Here is a 20,177-nt window from a genome sequence, read left to right as displayed (position 1 = left end):
AGCTGGAGAGATCATTTTAATGCACTCCCAGTTGCTGCCCTGAAACAGCCCAATTTGGCTGGTTCAGCATAATTTCTGCAGCAAATTGTTCCTGCGGGAAGTTTTATACCTGTGACCTTGGGCAAGGACCTGACAGCATCTTTCGCTGGGAACAAGCTACCTGCCTCCTCCAGGCAGCACCTGGGGAGGTAGGAAAGAGAGGAGGATGGGGAGCAGGGTTGGCCCTGCTATAAATATCCCCGTGGAAAAGAAACAGGACAAAAAGCAGCAAAGAATAGAAAGCAATAAGTCCAAGGAGGTGGGTTTGGCCATGGATGCTGAGTGCAAACAGCTCCTCATGCTCCATGTGACCTCATAGAGTCAGGCACAGGGAAAATGGGATCCATCCCAGCTCAACGGAGCAGGATCCAGCCTGGTCATTGCCTTTCTCCAGGCAGCCAGGCAAACTGACTCAGAACCCTGGGCAGGGTGTGCAATATGCAATGCATAGTCCACGGCAAGACCTTATCAGCTTTGCTTCATTAAAAAAGATAAAGGTGATAAATGAGAGAGTTAAATTAAGAAGAGTTAAATTAAGGAGAGTTAAATTACGGTGCCCATTGGACCATGCCAACGCAGGACTGGGCTGGCTCCTGGTGTCACCAGCACTGAACACCCAGCGATCCCATCCCTGAAGGCACCAGCAAGCTGTGAAATCGCCTGTGTTTAAAGCAATCACTATTTGCAATCTGTGATCCTGGAAGAAAAGGCAGAAAAAGCAACTTCTCATTTTCTTCAATAAAAGGGGAATTGCAGAAGCTCAGCAAGAACAGTGGCCAGCAGGTCACAACCAGCAGTGCCGGAGTGATTCATCCTAAACAAGCTAGATTTAGTCAAACTAGCCTAGAATGAGGCAGGAAAAGCAGCCCGGAGTTTGCTCTGCTGATGCCTGCCAGGTATTAGCCCACGGAAGTGATGGAGCCAGCAGAAAGGAGACAGAGCAGGATCATCCCCACCACTGCTTTCCCCACCGCCTCCAGAAAAATGAATGAAAAGCTTCAATCCCATCTCCCGCATCCGGATACTGAATTGCAATACATAAAAGAGGATTTATTTTTTTCCCCTCTTGTCCCAGCCCATATTCCCAGAGGACATTGGTCCCATCCCCAAAGGAGGAGCCAGGAACCGGGAGCTGCTCCGCAGCATCCACTGGATTAGTTTTCCCTAGAAAATTACCTGAGCCACTTCAATTTTCCTCGCGTGTAACTTATTATTAAAGCTGCTGAGCAAATAATTCAGGGTAAAAGCTCCAAGAACAATGTTTCGCCTTTTCATTTTCCACTCTCAAGCTGTCTGCAATTTTCCCAGTGCTCGGGGATGATTTAAAGACCTGTCTCCGGACGGGAGCGCCTTGCTGCGACGGTGGCTGCAAGTGTTTGATGGCCTGAATTTCACGTGCACAGATGAGGACACACTGGACACGTAAGGATGGATGAGTCTTTCCCAGTATCCTAATTAGATGAGCAGCATTTGCAAGTGGGGTATTGAGTGTTTTTCTCTGTTCGAGACCAGTGAACACTTCGTACAGAGTTAATGACTGCCTGTTCGTTAGGCAAGGCTCAAAGAGTGCTTTGCTTTATGGCTCATCATTTTTCCAGCCAACAGTACCAGCTTGCACAATAGGATTCCCACAGAGCACCGCAGTCCCTCTTTGCACCCCGAAACATCACTAAGGACACAGGAAAGACACGAGGAGAATGGGACCACAGGCAGAGCTGCAGGGCCACCGGGCTGTGACCGCTCTGACCTTCCAGGACCGCAGCCATCCCAGGCATTCGCCTCCTCATTAGCAGAAAGGTTAGGGAGAACGGATCAGCTCCGCGCAAACGCCTTGTGGTGCTCGCATGACGCAGGGTGGCAAAGGCAGCTCGCCCAACGCTCGGGCAAGTGCCAGCCGAAAAAAAAGCAAGAAAGGGAGAGCCATGGTCCCAGCTTGCAGTGCAGGGGTACTTAAATCAGAAGTCCCTACACGTGGAGTAAGAGTTTGGTTCCCACTATCCCGTCCACCTGACCCTGGGAACATCACACTGGAGTAAAGCAGAGTCTGTCCTTGAGGCCATATGAACTCCCTGCTCTATGAGATACCCTCAACCCTTTTCCAGTAGGACAAGGACTGGTGTCACCCACTGCTGTGACCCTAGACACTCATTGGGGATGATGAAGGGGCTGAGGGAAGGACCAGACCACCTCCTGGAGCTGGAGCTGCCGTCAGCCACAACTACATCCCATTCAGGGATCTTCAGCCTGGCCCTGGGGAAAGGACCTGCTCCCAGGTTTGGGCAGGACTGCCACTGCTGCCAGGTTTGTTTACTTTCATGATGGAGCAAACCAATGACATTAATCTTCACTGCAAAGACCCCCCAGAGCAACCCATGCGTGGGACAGAAGGAGCCAATTATTGCCCTCAGCACCCAAAAGGGGTTGGGACTGCTTTCGGGGCCATCCCAGGTGACTGAGCCTGAGGTTCCATTAGTCCCTGCTGGAAACCCCTCTCCAGCTGAATGGCTTTCTCCTCCTGTTGTGTAATTGCACTTTGTTGAACAAACCCAGCCACCGGCAATTCATTTTACCCAGCCACGCTACCGTCCCATGATGTTTTCCTTATTCCTTTCATTCACTCCGGACAGTCTCCAAAGCACCCAGAGAGGGGAAGAAGAGACAAACCCAACGCTCATCATACCTGTAAAGTTAAACCCAGGGTGAAAAAAGCAGTGGGGGGAAAGAGGAGAGTGGTGTCAGTGCCTCTCCCCAATCCATCCGCTCCTGGCTTGCCTGTGGGGGTTTGACAAAAGTGCTTTTCAGCTGACAAAATTATTATAGGGTGCCGAGACACTAAGTTGCACATGAGTTTCTTTCCTGCATTCCAAGCAGGGCAAAGACATGGCTGCAAAAGCAGCTGCACTTCTGCGAGGGTCACAGTGGTGGGAGAAAGGGGAGGTGACAGGAGGGGGGATTTGGGAGAGAATGAAGGATGGATATTTTTTGCTCAGGTAAAAAGCAAGGAGAGAGCAAGTGGGAGTGTGCACAAGTGCACGAAGCCAAAGGCAGGAGATGCTGCAAGTCCCTGCTGGAAAGGGGATAGATTTGGGAGGATGTTGATGCTGATGCCTGGACCAGCGTGGAGTGGGAAGGGGAGAAGCTAGAGTCAGGGTCAGATCCTGTGGCCTTGCTACAAGGGTGAGTTTGGGCAGCAACAGTGCTGGGAGCACGTGCTCAGCATGCGTGCAGCTCCCTGGTGGGAATACGGACCAAATGGGGCAGAGCGAGATGCCCTGGGAGCACTCGGACTGCCCGTGCCTGCAGGCAGTGGGTGCTGGGCAAGAGGGAGGCGGAGAAGAGGATTTCAGCTCCAAACTCAATCTGTTGGAGAACTTGGCCTGCTCTCCATCAAGCTGAAAATAGCACATATGTAAGGACGTGCACGCAGTGCTGGCTGTGTCCTCGCAGAGTGCTTCCTTCCTGCTGCGTTTCACGCAGCGCTCCGGCCCTCCGCCTGCGGCCCCTGGCAGCCCCCACAGCCCCCAACACGGGGACAGGTCTCAGGCAAGAGATTTTTTTGGTTCCTTAGAGCATCCTTATTTCAGCAAATCAAGGCTGGTGCACAGATGCAGAGCTAGAGGCTGGTCCTTTCACGTTCAGCCACTTTTTGTGTCTACCACAAGGTCCGTCCGGCAGCGGCATCCCTGCCGTTATCATCTGGAGCGAGTGAGGAGCTCACGGCAGGAGCCGAGCTTTATTAGAAACAGGCATCTGGTTCCAGCCTTCCCCGCGGCCACTGGCCCGGGCTTGGGCTCGGGATGGGGCAGCGAGCACACACGAGTGCCCAGGCAGCTGCAGCAGCAGGCGGGGAACCTCCACAAATCCCCAGTATTTCTCTGGATTTTATCTCCAAATCCATCATCGGTGGTAGAAAAATAAAGACATCGTCCTCCTTGATGGAGGCACGTGCTGCCCAGCCAGGGTCGAGCCCCGGCCCTCGGAGGGATGGTGAACTAGCAAAGCGTGCAGCAAGCTGGAGGATGGAGATAACCCTGGCAGCAAACAGAGCTCATTCCTGCAGCAGAGAAGGATGAAAAGAGGCTGAGGTCCCCACAGACATCAGGCAAAGGAATAATGTGAGAGTTTTGCTGGGACATCAGCCGCAGCTTGTGCAAAGCTCCACTCCTTTCCCATCTCTACTTTGAATGCCCCGCAAAGAAATGTTCCCCTAAAGGGCAAGGACCCTGGGGTGGAGGGAATACATGGTTTCTCTGAACAATGCTTATGGGGTGATAACAGGGGGAAATAGTAAGTGCCAAAGGCAAATAACACCAGGGCTGGGGAGGGACACGCGGGCAACCCGCATGGAGCTGGGTATGCGGCAGAGGATTGTCACCAGCATACGGGTTGCCTTGTGCTCAGCGTGTCCAGAGTGCCCTATGCAACCACTATAGGATGACTCTGTAATCAGAGGCAGCCCGGCATTCCAGGGCACAGCCCCACAGCAGCGCCCCTCAGGAAAGTTATCGTTTTGTGAGAACACATTTCTCACCCCAAATCTCCTTTCTGCCAGGTCATTGCTTTATGACAACTGTCTAGCGCTGCAGAGCCCAGCGAGGGACAGCAGCCCGATGACGGGGGACGTTACCAGCTAGGCAGGAACCAAGCACAGCTCTAACACACACTGTCACCCACAGCACACCAAAAATGCACCTGAGCATCGCCAAAACCCCACTGCTTTCCAAAAGCCTCTGAGGAACGGCATTAGCAAGTGTGTGGTATCAGCTCTCCTGAAACAAAGCCATTGTGGTCGAGGCAGGATCCTTATTAATTCTTTCCTCTCTTTAGTTTCCATCTTTTCTCTGTTCCCTTTCCAAGTGCTCAGGTAGGGGTTGGGTGGGAGCCCCATCACTGCCAGGCTGTGTCCCTGCAGCGTGGTGCTACCAGGATTATTGCTCCAGCACACAGGGATGTGGCGGGTGGCTGCATATGGGGTCGATGGTGAGCTCAGAGGCGCATGAAGAGAAAGGAGTCCTGGATGGAGCAGAGAGCCCAGGCAGAGGGGAAAGGGAGGGTGGCGAGCACCGGAATAACACCTCAGGGCTTTCAATAGCCAGGCAGCAGGACAGAGGGGATGCACGGCCAGGTCCTGGCCACATCCACCCTCCAGCTGGGAGGATGGAGACAGGGAACTGCACTTATTGAAATGGCATCATCTGGTGAAACACCTCAGCTTCTCTCAGATACCACCATCAGGAACAGATCACAGGGAAAGCGGCTGGGCAGGACCCCCTCAGCACTCTCAAAACCCACTCAGTGACTGCCCTTTCTGCCTCTGCCAGCAACATCCACCTTGGCCACCAGTCACTGACATGTTCTCCCTCCTCAACCCTTGAGTCTCCTCATCGCTCTCATCCCCCAGGACCCTAAAAAGCACGATTTTCCCCATTACACCCTCAGTCTTGTGTCCCTGCAGTCCCTCCAGCACCAGCCCTGCAGTGCCCGTTGCCATTGACACCATCAATGCCTCCCCGGGTCCCAGGAGATGCCTCTGTGCGGTGGCCCCTGCGCGGGGGACAGAGCGTGGACGCTGTACAGCCCCAGCGACGCCTGCGATGCCCACTAACTCGCTGTTACATAAACTGCCTGGAGCCAGGACTGCTTTTGTTTGTGTTGCTTACAGTGCTGTACTCTTCAACTTTATTTGCATAACAAATAATTAATAATAATTAATGACTGGGAGAACGGCGCAGATTGCCAGATTTTGTTAATTAGTGAACAAACACCAATGCAAAAGTGTAGTCAGGCATCATGCAGCCCACTCTCCCCACCAAGGGTGGGTTGTGGCCACGGACCTGATGGGGCCAGTGGTCCCGTGGGACTCTTGACCCTTTTGGGGAGGAAGAGGAGAAGGAGGCAGCAGCACCACGGTTGGTGGTGGGACAGGTCAATGGTTCTCACAGGGTTCCAGCTGGTGGCCATGTGTGGGTGCCTCAATGCATCCTTACTCCATGTCCACACACGTGCCATCACATGGCATCCCACGCCCTGCTTTCTCCACACCCTTATTAGAGCCTAGGTCAACACTACTTAATTGTTTGATGATGGCACTGCTCCATATAATTAACGGGAAAACCTTCACCAGCTCATTAGAGAAAAGCCTTTGCTCCAATAGAACCACAGACAAATCGTGCTGGGGACATTCTTACCCCAAGGCCACTTGCGGGTGGCAACTCCATCACCAGGGTGGGGAGGGGGCTGAAAGCGCCAGGGAGACCTGGCTGTGTCACCAACACTGGAAAATATGGAGGAGCAAGGATGTGGGTGACCTGTTTGGTGACACTTTGTGTGTCACTTTGAGTGTAGAGTGACATAGCAACTTCTGCCTGGAGCTCACACACCTACAGCCACCTGGGACCTGGGAAGAGTGAGCTGGAGAGAGAAGAGAAGAGAAGAGAAGAGAAGAGAAGAGAAGAGAAGAGAAGAGAAGAGAAGAGAAGAGAAGAGAAGAGAAGAGAAGAGAAGAGAAGAGAAGAGAAGAGAAGAGAAGAGAAGGAATGGGAAAAGGGAGAAAGCCTCTGTCCCATCCATGTAGCCCTTCTGGTCCCTCTGGCTTCCCTTAACCCTTGCGGCAGCCTGGACAAGCCCTTGGTGCTGCTCCGCATTGCTCCCACTGCAGCTCCAAACCAGCCCCTTGCTTTACACCACCATTAGAGCAGAGCTGTGTGTAATTACGCTTCCCTGGCTTTCCAACTGTAATTCCTTTGCTTTGCTTCCCCTTCAGTGCCACACATAATCCATTGCACTGTAATTATACAGGAATTTTAATATCTGATGCATTTATAAGACGCACTTAATTCATCAGCCCCTTTAAGTACGTTGTCATTACAGTCCTCAGCGCGGTAGGAAGGATGACTCGCTGTCAGATGCAGATTAGCTGGCCCCGCGTGTAATGAGTTGGAGGGTGTTCTCAGCCCAGCTGAGAACCACACCACCAGCTCTGGCTCTGGGGCCAAGGCTGGGGGGCAGGACCCCACTGTGCTGGGTGTCTCAGCCCCCTGGGGGGACTCGCAGTGCCAGGGCTCCCCTGCACTGCTGTGGAGACAAAGGGCAGCAGGATCCAGGGCAGCAGCCGAGCTCGCTTTCCCAAATGCCCAAATCATCCGGCAAGGCCAGATTGGGCATTTCCAAAGAGATGAGTCTGATCCAGCACCAACTGCCCAGCACTGGGGACGTTCACCCACGCAGCCTGAGCACTGAGGGGGTCCCCCAAGGGCTCCCCAAGGCAAAGGGTCTACATTCAGATCCCTCCAAATCCACAAAGAAAATAGCCGCTACTGAAGGCTTATTTTTCCTGGCATTTGTTTCAGTGGCTCCTTTCCAGCCATGTCCTAAAAGGGAACCAAAGTCCTTTGAGCCTCTTGCAGTGAGCACAATGCAATGATTTTCCCGGCCCGGGCAGGAGGGATGAGCTCACTGGTGTCCTTGGATCCCCCCAGCTCCAGGGCGCAGGATGCTGCGGGCGCCGGGGCTGGACTGGGTGTGCAGGGAGGGCAGCGGCTCGGTGGTTTGCTGTGGGGTGGTTGGGCTCCATCCCACCGAGCCCCAGAAGAAACACCAGCTGAGCCTGGGAACAAGAGACAAAGCCAGAGAGGAGGCATCTCCGGGACTCAATCTCTCCCGGGACTCAATCTCTCCCGGGACTCCTGCCTCTCACTGGTGGGTGTCACCATGTTTCACACCAGGCTCATACTGGGGTTTCCTACAGCGCAGCGGTGATGCCCGCACTGCCCTGCCAGGTGTCCCTGTGGGTGGGTGGCACCCAGGGGGGGTGGCATCTGCCCTCATTGAGGCCACCTCCGTGCTGGCCATGAGGCACCACAGAAGCGCAGCCCACACTCCTGGGGAGGGACAGAGACCCAGCGGGTCCCCACTGCCAGGTGACCACTGGGACAGAGTCAGGACCCTGCATGCCCCCAGGCACAAACTCTCCTTCTGCAGAGCTGTGCTGGAGCAGAGCTGCAACGAGAGGACGTTTTAGCTGGAGAGGGGACACTCAGCAAGTACCACCCCAAGTCCAGTGTGCTCAGCCCCTTGCCCCATGTCACCATGTCACCAGGTCACAGCACACAGAGCACCAGAGCTGCACCTCCCTGCAAGGATGCTGCATCGAGTGCCAGCGGTTCCCTGCACCTGTGGGACAGACTCAAGTCGGGATACTAGATCTGGGGGCAGAGCTCAGCCTGAACCAAGGCATCTCCAGCCTGGAGATATCTGAGGGGCTGGTGATGTCCCATCTCCTCCTCCCCATCTGGAGAGACCCTGGTACCTGCTTCCTGTGGGGACTTACAACCCCTGCCTCAGTTTCCCCACCTGCACAATGGGGCTATGCTCTCCAGGAAAGGTAGGGATGGGAGTATATTTGGCAGAGGGTGCCAGGAGGGTCTCTAAACTGACCCCTCATTTCGGACTGGGACAAGGCTCTCTCCCCTCTCCCCATCCCCAGCACCTCCTTACACAGGGTGCTGCCACTCAGGGGGGATTTCAGCTCCCAAGGTCGCTGGACAGATGGGGCTGGGGTCAGATGCCCCAGCCCTGGTGCCCAGCTAGCCCTGCCAACCACCCCCTTGAGGTCCTGGCCACCTCCTTGGGCTCACCTGCTCCCCAAGAATCCTTCCCCCCTCTCCTCAAAAAGCAAATATCAGGGGAGATGGGCTCACGCTGCAGTTCTGCCGGTGGCACTGGCAGCTGAGCAGAGCAGACTGCAGCACGGCCGTTATGTAAGCCCGAGCTGGGCTCTGGGGAGGTAGGACACCGGGGTTATCCCCCAGCCCACCTAAGGGCTGCCACCCCCACCCTGCCTCAGCCCTGGGGCTCCTGGAGCATGAGGGGGACCCTCACCGACTCAACCCACACTGCAAGGGGAGCAGGGGGCTGTGGGGTGGCCCTGGGGGTTGCTGCGGCCCCGCCACGGGGCACATGGGGGTGGCAAGGGGACAGAGTGGGGGGACAGAGTGTGCAAGAGGGTTGTGTTGCTATGGGGCGTGGAGTGGGGCAAACAATGGGGTGGGACTGGGCTGAGCGGCTGCCCGTACTGTACCCACCTCCCTCTGAGGTCTTCTGCAGCCCTCAGCCACTACTTTACCGAGGCTCACCTGTGCAAGCGAGAGTGCGGGGATGGAGCTGGGTGACCAGGTTGGGACCCCTGGGTTGTGCCTCCCTCAAGATGATTCACAGAGCAGGATCAATGCTGCTGGGGCAAAGGATCCCAGAGTCTCTTCCAGCCTGCACCCACCTGCTATATCCCCATCCCCACATCTCTGCAGGGTCAGCATCCCTAGGGACAGCATCCTTGGCATTAGTATCCCTGGGACAGCATCCGTCTGGTCAGCTTCCCTGGGATAAGCATTCCTGGGAATATCAGCCTCGGCATTAGCATCCCTGGGTCAGCATCCCTGAGGAGAGCATCCCTGGTGCCTTCAAACACAGGCTGGGGAGCCAGAATCAAGGCTTCCCGGAACTCAAAGGGATGTCCTTCCCCCACAGGACAGCCCCAGCATCTCCTGCCTCAGAGGAGAGGTGAGACATGAACACAGATGAGTGTCACCGTCTGTGAAGCACCTGTGCCCTGTGCTGCTGACACGGGGAGCGGGCAGACAGCGCAGGCAGGACCAGGGCTCCCCCAAAACCAAGCCCCATCCTGGCTAATGGACTGGCAGGGGTCTGGCAGCATCCCCTGTCACAGCGCAGGGTGAGGACACGGCTGGGGATCCCCTGACCCCCCAGCCAGGTGGCTTCTCTCTGGCTTTCCGTTGGTGTGGTCTGGATCTGGCCATTGCTGTTTTGGCGGAAGAGGGGGGGGAAAAGCCCAGGGCTAAGGCTGCTAGCAATAGGAGATACTGGAACGGGGAATTAATGTTAATTAATTCATAATGACGCTGAGATAGTGATACCAGATGCTTCAAAAGTCCAACGGGGGAATCTGAAAGAGCTTTGCAAAAAAAACGTCGCCCACCGGCAGTCCTGCCTCGCTGCAAGCTGGGAACGAGGGAATGAGCTGGGAACCAAGAGTGAGCTGGGACCAAAGGACCGATCCAGAAAAAGGCAAGAAGGAAGGAACAAAGCAGGTGAAAGACAGACATGTCCCAGTGAGGTGACAGGCCTGCAGTCACCCAGGACTGCGGAGGCAGCACCAGGACCTCCCGCAACCCCACTCCCACCTTTCTCCTTCCCATCTTAATTCAGAAGCTGGAGTGGGGCTGGGGTGGCAAAGCGCCTGCCGTGCTCCCCTCCCCGAGGCTCAGGAGCTCTCTAAGCACCTTAATGCTCTTATTTTCCTCTCCTTTCCTCCATTTCAAGCACTTTGGCTGCAGGACAGACGGGTGGGCACTGGGAGGAAGATTGGAGGGACAGGCTCATGACCTGGGACACAGACACGGGTCCTTTGCCAGCCAGCGTCCCCTCGCTCCTGCAGCATGAGGAACGGTGCAAGCTGGGCTGGTTTCTCCCTTCACATCCAAGAGATCCAGCCCTTGCCCTGCACTGTCAAACTCAAACCAGGCTGGACCTTAGCCAAGAGGCACAGAAGAGCCTAGAAAGGGTCTTGAGCCCAGGTGCCACCTCTCCCGGTCTAGGGACCCTGGAGCCAACACCAGGAAAGATGCCGTCCTGAACTTCACAGAAACCACGGACAAACCCCTGGGCTTGGAGCCATGCATCATCCCAGCCCCCCTTTATGGGGTAATTATGGATTATGCTCCCTCTGCAGTGATACAACAACGCCTGCACCCGGAGGGGACACCCCAAACCAGGGGCTAAGGGAGGTGGCTGGGGCTGCGTGGGGCCTGGCAGTGGCGGAGCAGGATGGCACGGCGTGGCAGGGCACGATGCTGCCATCGCCGCTTACATAAGGTGCCCATTCCCCATGCCATGTGCCCGAGTGGTGACAGGAGAGGGGGACAGATCTGTCCCTCCAGCAATTCCTTTTCATAACGGCGCTTCCGCTCCTTCTAGAGACAGCATCCTCAAAACTGCCAACTTATCCTTTTTCCTACCAGCACAGACGCTGGGTGAGGCTCCTGCTTTGCTCAAACACATTTACACCCTAAACCATGATGCCAACCGTGGAGAAAATGCCGAGTTTAAGCCCGCTGTGCTGTTCTCCTGACAGCTCCTCCAAAGTTTATCTGCAGCGGGGAACAATTCCCACGTCGCTGCCGGCAAAGCCTCGGCCAGACGGTGAGAACACACGGTGACCACGGCTGTGCCCGGAGCACCACGGAGCACCGTGGCATCGTGCCGTGTGGCAGAGGGAACGATGCCATCCCACCCCAACTGGTCCCAGGGGACTCACCATATTCTCCGGGGTCACTTCAGGGCTCAGAAAAAAATCCACCTCAACTTCACAGGTAAAGCAACTCTTTCGGTTAAAGAGCAGCAGAGGCAATACAGGATTTCAAAGTGTGTCATAGATCAGAGGCAATAAAAAAAGTGGCCTTTAAGGTGCCTTCCCCAGCAAAGCTGGTGTTTTATTAAGCCTGTAAGGCACGAATAGGAAATGCTCACTGTTATTCCAGGCCTGAAAAGAGCAGGCGAGGATTTTTTTAATACTTCTTTTATTTTTTTTTAAGTCTTGTTTTCATTATTTTCTGGTGGCTTCACTGCTTTGTGCTCACACAAAGGGAATTTCACCTCTGTTCAGAACAAAAGGCCCTGGAAAGTTTTGTGAGTGTGGAGAAGAGGGTGAAGGGAATGAGCTTTATAGAAGGAAAATGAGTTGGTTTAGGGTTCGGGTTTATTTTCACAGCGAGCTGTAACGCATCCCTGGCTGCAGGAGATTCCGCATCGGCACACAAGTCCCCTGTTCCCCCCAGTATCACCCACAGGTTGGGAGCAGGGGTGTCTCAGCCCTTTATGAGATTGGGGTCAATTTGGGGTTCAGAGGAGACCGTGGGAAGGCAATGGGATTGCTTCTCACCCTTTTCACGCACAAGCAAAGTCATCACCTCGCTTTCTAAGAACAAGAAGGAAAAAAATCCAGCCCTCCTTTGCTGACACCACTGCAAAACAGGTGGTTCAAAATCACAAGTGCAGGGGGGCGGGGGAGAAAAAACCCTATTTGGTGATTTTGTGCTCATATTCACTGCAAAACTGTCCGGGAACGAATGCTGCTAAATACACACCATTTTCCCTCTAACACTCTTTGCTCTATAATTAAGACAGACTTCTAAAAATACAAATAGCCTCAAGCACCCAGCGAAAGCGTGCAGGTGCTGCTAACTGGAGGCACTTTAGTACAGCTCATTTTCTGGACAATTTTACTAGCCTGGCTCATGCTCAGCGCCGATACTATTACAGTGATGCAATTATGCTGCTGCTGCTGCTGTCGTTTTGCTTTGCTTTTTCCCCCCTGCGCTTTGCAGTTTGCCTTCCAAGCGCTCCCTCCCAGCCCCATCTCCCAGCCCAAGCGTGGCCCCGGCACGGGCAGGCGGTGGCAATCGGAGGGTCACCCACACCTGAAGCACACACGCGTGTGTATAGATAAGTGTGGACACGAATCGGGGACATAACCCCACATGGGCATTTCCAAAAATAGCCAGCGTGCAAAAGTTTTGGCCAAGAAAGCGAGCTGGCCCGGGGGGAAGCGAGAAGAAGCAAGCGGAGGGGAACAGGAGCCCAGTGAGGCATCAGCGCTCCCCGAAAGGCAGCGGCAAACCCTCACCGCTGGCCGAGGAGAGGGGGGGCCGTGGCATTGGCACAGCGACAGGGCTCAGTTTTGCAAATTTCCTCCCCCCGCAAACCTGGCATTTCAGGCACAGGGGCGAGGGGGGCAACTTTACCCCATGAGGCTGCTGCTGCGAAACTTCCCCGTCTTATTTCTCCATTAGGGCTGCAATAGGTGGAAGTGATTGACTCACTATGAGACTGCTGTTTTTGCCACTGACTTGGGATTAAGACGGAGCTGGAGGAGCCGGTGCACTGGCTCTCTGGCAGGCAGGCAGGCGCCGGAGCCGTCACTTACCTCTCACTGCATCCAGCCCCCCCGGCCGTGGGGCTGCGGGTCCTGGAGAGTTAGCTGGCGGGGGACCCCACATCCACTCGGTTTTCTCCCAGGACCGATGTTCGGCTGCTGCTTCTTAAGCACAGACCCAACCCCTCCATTCCAACCAGAGGGAAGAAAAAATATCTTATTCCAAGACAAAAAAAAAAAAAGGGAGATTTTGAAAAAAAAAAAAACCCACTTTTTTTTTCTTGGTTCGGTTTCCCCCTGCCACCCCCTGGAGAAAAAAAACGAAATAGATAAATCCCAGCGACCAAAAGATCCAGACTCAGGTGAATTTAGCTTCAAACTCCCCCTGCGCTTTCAGAGCCTTCACCCTCAAATGGGCTCTGGAAGATGCTGAGGGACCCATCGTCGCCAAAGTGTCATCAAATATCCTTCGGGTTCAACTCCGCTCCTGCCCCGGGAGGGTGGACTTCTTCCCTGCTTGCTGCGTGCTGTGGAGTTGGCAGGGACCTGCCTGTTTCAGCCTCAGCGTGGAGGGTGGGTGGGTTGGTTGGTTGGTGTGGGTTGGTTTTCTTTTTTTTTTTTCTCGCTGCTATTGGTTTTCTTGCTATCTGATCCTGAGCGAGCGCTGCAGCTCGCTGCTTCCCTGCTTTTTTTCCCCCCCCAGCTCCCAGCCTTTTGACAGGGAATGAAACACAGACACCCAGTGAGACAAGCTCCGGCTTCTACAAAGCTCCACTCCCTCCTACCGCCTTTGTCCGTGAACAGCAACTACTCCAACTCTGCCCGTAGACACAAGTGAACCTCTGCATCAGCACTTTCCTAATGGCTGCTTCACCAGAGTCCTTCGGCCCTTCTTCTTCCTCGCTTCCTTTCCTCCACCTTGATGGCTTCCGCTTGCTTTTTCTAGCCCGGCCCCAGCTCCGACAGCCACAGCCGCCACGAAGCAACAAGCCTTTTCCGATGGATCCATCTCAGCTCCCCCGCACCAGCTGCTGCGGTCGGGGGGTTGTGGCCCCGCAGTCCATCACCATCCTTTCTGGGCTCCTTCCATGAAAAATCAATGGGTACTGTGGCCCTGGAGGCTTCACTTCGCTTTCGGCTGTTTGAAGGGGCAGGGTCTGCATGTGCCAGGGGCAGAGGGAGGGTTGGGAACTGAAGCCACTTCTTTTTATTGCAGGCAAGGGTTCTTTTTTTAAGTCTTTTTTTTTTTTCAAGATTGATTGTAGTCCAAGTTTATTTCTTAGTGGTGAGCATTATTTTAAGCTGTTTGGGAGGCTTTGGGTGCCTCCGGGTCACCCTGTCCTTACAACAGCAAGGCCTTTTTGGAGAGGGTCAAAGCAAAACTCTGCTCCGGCAGCCTTTCCCCGGCTGCGGAGGGGAGCGGGTGGCAGAGGGATGGTGCAGTGGGCTCACAACCCCAGCTGGCTTCCAGCCAGAGGGAGATGCAAACCAGCCACCATCTGCAATTTTTGCTAGACTTCCTCCACGTTCGCTCACCCGCGAGATCCCAGGGCTGCTGCCTGTTCCTTTTTGGGGATTTGCAGGCTTCGTTTAAAAAAAATAAATAAATTAAAAAAAAAATCTCACAGCCAAGAGACCTCCAGTCTTGGCAGTGATGCTCAACAGGGCTCAGCTCGGCTGTCACACAACCAGCACGTCACATAAAAAACACAACCTCCCCCCACCCAGCACGTGAAGAGGTTTGCCTCCCACTCCTTCCCCAGTCCTCTCTTCAGTCTTCTTCATCCCCCACTATGAGTTTGAGGCCAGGAATCCCTCCTCTTTCTCTTCTTCCCCATTAACATCCCAGAGTGGTGACTCCCTGTCCCCAGACCCTCCCCGGCACAGTGATGGAATATCATCCTTCCTCTCACCGCCTCCGGCACCCCAAAGCACCTCAGGGAGATGCCTGCAGCGCCGCCTCCTCTCCACACTAACTTGCCCCGTCTCATCTCATTGCACCCACTCCACAAATACAGAGTTTTAGGCAACACTTGGAAATCACTGGATGAGAAGCACTGCAGGACCAGGTTCTGGCAGGGAACACCTAAACTCCCATGGGTGCTCGGCTAACACGCGGGGGTTTGGCTTTCGCAGATCAGGACGCCAGCCTGCACGCTGGGCACGGTGGTCATGAACACGAAGGGAACAAAGAGGGGAGCAGCAGCATGCTGACCCCAAAACACTGCTCCCTCTGCTTGTTGGGCAGCCCCTCACACCCTAGTTTGTTCATTTCTGCCACCTCTTCTCCTGCCACCCCACCATGCTCATCGCTCATGGAAAGCTTTCCGAATCCCCCCAGCCCTGCATCCCAGCCGGCAGTGCCAGCCCCAGGCTCTCCGCACACGGCCCCCCGGCTCCCTCCAGCAATAAATATAATTAACGCTCCGGGCAGGCCGGAAATTGGCTGCAGGGCTAGGATGGACAGCTGGCCATGGGCCAGCGCTGGGCAGGGAGGCACCACCCGGAGTAGGGGGAATGGCTGTGGGGTCCACCGTCTCGGCTGCTCCCCGGCACGGCGTTCTGCTAGGGCTGCCAGCAGCAATCTCAAGCTGCATGAGCAGGGTGTTCCTCCAGCAAAGCAGCGAGTGGGAGATGTTTGGGGGTTGTACGCAGAGGGATACCATGGGTTCTGCATCTCTTTGGGCTGGCTGAGATGGCAGAAGCAAGCTGGGCACCCACAACTGGTGAGGCTGGTGTTCCCATCACCCTGCCATGCTGGTGGCTTACCCCTCACTCCCTGGTTTGCTGTGGAAATGGAAAGAAATAGCTTGGGATTTCCTTCTCGACAAGCTCTGGGGTTCACCCAACCCACCAGGGAGCAGAGAGGCTCCCCATGGTTTTGCCATTGCTCTGGGTACCACTGCCCCAGGGTTTGGGGGAGCTTTGGGAAGACCATCACCTCCGGGGTGCAGGACCACAGCCCCATGGCTCTCAGCTGGGGAAAAGCTCAGGTCAGGATACGGCCTCACCCTACAGCCAGGGCAGCTTCAGCTATTTACTTAGGAGTCATCAAAACAAGGGAAGGAGGGTGAGAGGGTGAAGCGAGGGGGTGCAGCCCAGCGGGGTCTCCACCAAGCCCCTTCCCGACGCCTGCATCGCGGCTGCGCGGGGCCGTGAGCAAGTCAGCGCAGAGCCATTAGGGCTAATTTAATCAAGACGGATGGCCCAATTGGAGGGCTGCTGCCCATAAATCCCGCGCTCACGCTGCGTTAGTGTCAGGGCTCCTGGAGGAAGAGGCTGAGGGGGAGGTGAGGAGGGAGCAAGGCCAGGGAATCATGCTAAGTCACCGATCTTTCCAACAGCACCGGGTTGCTCAGATTAGATGCCACCACCCAGGAGCACTCTCCATCCCATGGCGAGCAGCTCGGCCACAGGGACATGGCCCACCATCCTCCAGCCCCTCCAAAATCCTGAAAGCTAGAGACGGTGGGAGTTTGAGCAACCTGTTTTGCTAAGCTCCAGAAGGTGCCGGGTTGTTTACAGATCCCACACACCAAGGAGGGGTTTTGCTCCCATGGGAATCTCCCATGCTTGCTCCAAGGGGTTTTACAGCAAGAAGGAGACAGCGTGCTGGGGAAAACAGGTTTTAAGCCCCTCAACAGATCACGGCGCAGTCACTGGGACTTGAAAGTACAAGCTGAGAAACACCCAGGGCTGATGGATGCATCACCCATCCCAGAGCACAGCAAAGATACTCCCAACTCCAGCCAAGCCAGTCTGCTGCGGGGCCGTGGGACATCCCCGTGGGATGTCAGTCTGGCTCTCTCAGCATGTGACTCACTTCCCACCTCTACTCCTAAAAATGCTATTTTCGGGCTCTGAGTTGCTGTCTGCTGACCCAGAAGAGCCGTGTCCCCCCATCCCCTTCCACTGGGCGCGGGCAGTGGGAGATGCACAAACTGAGTCAGGAAATAAGATCTTATCTATCAAACTTAAAAATAGCTGTTGTCTGTGCTGTTAACCCTCCTTGCCCCGGATTCTCCAGCCGAGCTGGCTCCCATTTTTCCACCCACCTGTGCCCAAAGGCCATTGAACCCCCGGCTGAAAAATCAGCCATGAGGAAGGGACCGGACAACTGACACCATCTGCTCCGGGCATCGCTGTCAGGGCGGGATGCCGGCTCTGCCAGGCCGCACTGTTGGCCAGCACAGTGGTGCGGTGGTCCAAGTCCCGGCAGGCTTCAGGAAGACAATGGGCCAGGGAATGCAGCAGACGGATGAGAGGATGGCGTGGGTTTGTGGGCATCGCTCTCACTCCCAGAGCACTCATAGGGGCTGCACGGTCACCCAGCAAGGGAGAAAATAGGGGTGCTGGCCTGAAGCAGAAGAACAGATCCTTGTGCAATAGGGATGATGAGTTACCTGGGGATGTCATCCTGGAAGAGTGGCCGCAGTCATCAAGGAACAGTTGGATAATGGAGAGATGGGTTCTCAGACCTAGTCTCCAGGTACAGAGCATCCTGAGGGTTATACCAGCAGCCAGTTTGCAGGGACCATGACTGAAGCAGCTCAGAGAAGCTGAACTGAGGTCATGAGGAGCGACGAACTGTGGCACTGCCAGAGATTTATCTGGAAAACTGAGAGCAGACGCATCCCTGTGTGCCTCTGGTACCTGGCTGTGCGTTAGTGCAGCCAGGAGGAAGGAAGGGCAGAGAAGGAGCCAGACTGCCGGCAGGAGGAGCACGATGGCCGAGGTCAGCGCTTATGGTAGTTTTATGAGACCATGGGCAAGGTTGGAGGGACCAGAAAGTGCTGATGGGGCAAGAATTGGCCACCGTCATGCATGGGTGAAGAGCGACTCTGCACAGGCTGGGTGCAAGCGGCATCGTGCCCAGCAGCTCTGGCTCCCTGGCCCAAGCATCTTTGCATCCCCTCACTCAGGAAACAAAGGGAAAGGCAGGATTGGACCTGAGGAACCAACAGCCAGGAGCAACAGTCTGTCCCATGAAAAGCCGTGCAGCAGGTGAGCCATTTCTCCCCCAAAAAGGCTAGCACAGGGGGGGAAAAAAAAAGAAAAAAGACATTTGTATTTCTGCCAGCTGACTAAATGAGATGCCACTTGTAGCCAGTGAAACTCTGCAGATTTTGCTAATAATGATTGCTCCATCCAGCTTCCAGCTGGATTCCAGCCCCAGCCACAACACGGGCACTGGCAGCATCAGCCATAGCATCCCACAGTGGCGTTCCCAAGCCAGCCTTGTGCCACACCGCAGGCTCAGGCTCACTGCAAACTCAAGCACTGCCCCACGGTGAGGATGCAGCTCCCAAGCTGAGGTTTGCTCCTACCCTTCACATCCCTGTGTTTGACATGGGGACCACGCTGCTGGGATTGCACCGTGTCCCTTGGGAGGCTTTAACAAGCCTCAGGAAATTTTCCCTTTCTATTCAGCTTAATTTCACCCATTAGATCTTGTTTCAGCAGGGTCCCGAGGGGATATCACTCCCCAGCATCCTCCTCTGACTGTTCCTCCACTTCTCTATACACAGGCTGCTCTCCTCGGGGAGGCTGATCCTTGCTCCATCATGAGCAGTGCTGGTCCAAACTGTCATATCGCTCATAAAATATAAACCTACACCACCTCAGTTGATGGTGTGTACGTTTTCCAAGAGGTCACGATATTCTTCTTAGGATTTCGGAGGTGCTGACTCTGCCTCACCTCATGCAGAGAGGCCCAGGCTACGTCTGTAAAACAAATGCTTGAGGAGACCTTGGCCAGAACATCCCACCACGGCCAGAGGTGGGGGTCTGCTCCTTATCCACAGCTGAAGAGCGTGAAAAGAACCAGTTTGGGAAAACCAATTGCCCTCAGCATACCACCTCCCCAAGGTCAGGCCAGAGACTATGCCATGCTGGGACCTTGCCTGGAAAATATAGGACAAAGCAGGAGGCAAGAAGCTTATCTGCTGCTGTCGTGACCTGCAGTGTTTGGGGGGGAGGATTTGGGGCAGCAGATGGGATTTCCTAGACCTCGTGCGTAAGCCTAGTGCTAGCTCCACATCCCGGGCCAGGGGGGATGAGCATGCCTTTACCGTTTTACCATGGGATGCTCCAAAAGGAATGGCAAAGGGCAGCTTCCCTGGGCTTCCTGCAGTGCCCACAGCAGACATGAGAAACCATCAATCCCTTTCTGCTCTTCTCATTCCACCACCAGAACTCGGCTCCCCTTTCCGTCACTCCCATGGCAGATTATTTTAGGATAGGGAGGAAGAAAGAGCAGCAGTGTCCAGCCGACCAATGGCTGCTCACACAGTCAGTCTGGACATCCCAGGGGTCAGATGGGTGCCCCACATAACCAGAGCTTTTCCCAAAGGGCTCCCTGCAGCCAAAGAGCCCAACTGGCTTCTTACATAAATGACATCAGGGCAGCGCCTCTGAGACCACCAGACCAGGCAGCAGATGCTCCGAGGCAAAATCCACCCTGTCCTGAGCAGACGTCACCTAATCAGCACATTGGCTTCTTCCCAAGGCGATCTTGGGGCACACAGTAAATATCTTACATAAGCACCTCTGGCTCCGGGTCGGATCCAGTTCAGCCTTGATGAACAGCAATGTCATCCTGACTAGAGGTACAAGAGGTGGCCCAAGGGGACAGAAGGACCCTTCCTCAGCATGTACCTGTTGTACGGCTGTAGAATCCCTTGGTGACCCCTCTCCACAGCTTTGCCAGGGCATGCTCCAGGAGAAACCCTGGTGTATGGAGAAGAGCCACCTATCTGCAATGGTAGAAAAAAAAAAAAGGACAGAAAAAAGGACCAAAATGGCAAGTCGCTTCTGCCTCAAAACTATTTGTCCTCCAGGAGATGAGCTGGAAGTTGGGTATGCAGCTGGAGACCCCAGCACCCCTTCCTAGCAAGGTCAGTCCTTCCAGCCCAGCCACAGCTGGACCTTAACTACCTTCTGTGATGGAGGCATTACGCTAAGCCTGGAGACCTCTGCCAGCCCTCAGCTCACACCACTTGGGAAGTTTCGGATCCCAGTCTCCTCTGTTGCAGGTTAGCCCCCAAATTCGGTTGTTGGCCAAAGGCAAAATAGAGACCCTTCCTCATCCCAAGCAGCTCCCAGGAGCCTGCCCGAGTTAGGAAGCTGGAGAGAGCCCACGGATGGACACAGCCAGGGGTAAAAGCACCAGGGGCATTAGCAGGCTTCA

General features: G+C 55.0%; 1 protein-coding gene across 1 annotated transcript in view; it reads right to left on the bottom strand.

Annotated features, from left to right (window-relative positions):
* LOC104062507 (potassium inwardly rectifying channel subfamily J member 12) overlaps positions 1 to 13,604 on the bottom strand; it is a 29,429-nt gene extending 15,825 nt beyond the window's left edge. The window contains exon 1 of the mRNA XM_054080642.1: positions 13,040 to 13,604. The gene's annotated coding sequence lies outside the window, so the exon portion shown is untranslated. The remainder of the gene's footprint in view (positions 1 to 13,039) is intronic.
* Positions 13,605 to 20,177: the final 6,573 nt, after the last annotated feature.

Source organism: Cuculus canorus, chromosome 15 (assembly GCF_017976375.1).
Source record: "Cuculus canorus isolate bCucCan1 chromosome 15, bCucCan1.pri, whole genome shotgun sequence".
NCBI classification, from domain to species: Eukaryota; Metazoa; Chordata; class Aves; order Cuculiformes; family Cuculidae; genus Cuculus; species Cuculus canorus.
This window is presented reverse-complemented; position numbering and strand designations above follow the sequence as displayed.